This window comes from Arachis ipaensis, chromosome B2, assembly GCF_059453495.1.
Source record: "Arachis ipaensis isolate K30076 ecotype BB chromosome B2, ASM5945349v1, whole genome shotgun sequence".
Classification (NCBI taxonomy): Eukaryota; Viridiplantae; Streptophyta; class Magnoliopsida; order Fabales; family Fabaceae; genus Arachis; species Arachis ipaensis.
Genome location: NC_142437.1, coordinates 38602656 through 38604655, shown reverse-complemented (window position 1 = coordinate 38604655; position 2000 = coordinate 38602656). Strand labels below are relative to the sequence as shown.

The following is a 2000-nucleotide window of genomic DNA, read 5'->3' as shown; positions in this document are numbered from 1 at the left end:
TTGTTTAGCTCCATTACTCCTCTTGTGTTCCCTCTTTCGGAAGCATAGAAGTAGTCGTTTTCTGCTACTGTTTCAATAACATCTATGGCTTCCTCAATAGTCTTCTTCTTTTTCAAAGATCCTCCGGATGAATGGTCTACATCCTTCTTTGACTCATAAGAGAGCCCTTCATAGAAAATGTGCAGCTGCACCCATTCGTTGAACATATCTGGTGGGCACCTCCTTATTAGGTCTTTAAACCTCTCCCATGCTTCATATAGAGTCTCACCATCTTGTTGCCTGAAAGTTTGGACCTCAGCTCTCAGCCTATTGATTCGTTGAGGAGGGTAAAATCTTGCTAAGAATTTGTTCACCACGTCTTCCCAAGTTGTCAAGCTTTCCCTTGGGAAAGATTCCAGCCACTTGGCTGCTTTGTCCCTGAGTGAGAATGGAAATAAGAGCAGTCTATAGGCATCAGGATGAATACCATTAGACTTCACTGTGTCACATATTCTCAAGAAGGTGGTTAAATGTTGATTGGGGTCTTCTTGAACACTTCCTCCAAACGAACAGTTGTTCTGAACAAGGGTGATGAGCTGTGGTTTAAGTTCAAAGTTGTTGGCATGGATTGTTGGCTTTTGGATGCTACTTCCACAATTGCCTGGGTTTGGATTGATGTAAGAGCCCAAAACTCTTCTATCCTCCCCAGCATGATTTGCTCTACCTCCTCCCCCATGATTGTGATCCTCTTTTTCATGATGGTTTTCCATGTTGTCTTCCATGTTTGGTTCAAAGAATTCCTCTTCTTCCTCAGCACCAACCACTTTCTTTCCTCTTGCCTCCCTCCTTAATCTAAGGAAGGTCCTCTCAGGTTCATAATCGAAGGAATTTGAAGCCCCACTTCTTCTCCCTGTCATACAACCATTAAGTGCAAGCAAGAAAAGATAGGTGCAGAAAGTATTTTTGTCAGAATTACTGTTAGTTGTGGGTGATGCAATATATCAAACAGTTAGTGGGTTAGCAAACAGAATTGAAAATAACAAAGAAAAACAAAAGAGTAGAGGGGGAAGGGAAGAAGTTTAACTAAAACAGAAAGTAAATCACTCAAACAGAAAATGAAATTCACAAAATAAAAATGCTCAATCTAGTGATCTTCCAATTTAATCATTGTTGATGCACAATCAATCCCCGGCAACGGCGTCATAAACTTGATGCACGGAAAACTTGTCTCTCAACAAATTTCCTTCGGCAAGTGTACCGAATTTGTCGTCAAGTAAAAACTCACAATAGAGTGAGGTCGAATCCCACAGGGATTGATTGATCAAGCAAATTTAATTAGAAGAATGTTCTAGTTGAGCGAATCCAGAATTTGGGTTGAGAGTTGCAGAAAATAAAATGGCGGGAATGTAAATAACAGAAAAGTAAATGCTAGAATTAAAGGAGTGGAAGTAAATCATTGAAAGTAAATTACAGAATTGTAAATGGGAATGGGGGATTTGCTCATGAAAGTAAATGGCAGAAATTAAAGAGAATGGGTAAGATCAGAGATGGGGAGTTCATTGGGCTTAGGAGATATTTCAACCCTCCAGATCAAGTTCATTTTCATCTCTTCCTCAATCAATGCACTCATTGATCTCCTTGGCAATCTTAATTGATTGAATTACAAATTCAATCTCTCAAATCTTGATCAATAGCCAATTTCTTGGTCAATTGCTCATGAGAAGAGATGAAGTATGGTCACTGATTATACCACATGCATTTCCCAAATCAAGTATTGAGAGGGTTATAGTCACATACCCATCCAAACCCAATTTGGTCCAGCATGAGAAAACATTTCTAGCTTGATCTCTTCATTCCTCTTTCATGGTTCAGAAGAGATCCAAGTTTGAATAGCTTCTTTTCCAAGATAACTACCCAATTGGATGAAGATCGAAAGCTTTCAAGTAAAATTAAGAGAGAAGATAGAAGAAAAATAATGAAAACTAGTATTGATCCATCAAATTACAACAGAGCTCCCTAAC

The 2000-nt window shown here is 39.0% G+C and overlaps 1 non-coding gene across 1 annotated transcript; it reads left to right on the top strand.

The window, feature by feature from the left end:
• Window positions 1-201: 201 nt before the first annotated feature.
• On the top strand, window positions 202-308 carry LOC148573653 (small nucleolar RNA R71). Its single transcript, XR_015906268.1, has one exon. It is a non-coding gene; the product is annotated as a small nucleolar RNA R71 (small nucleolar RNA).
• The last annotated feature ends 1692 nt before the right edge of the window (window positions 309-2000 follow it).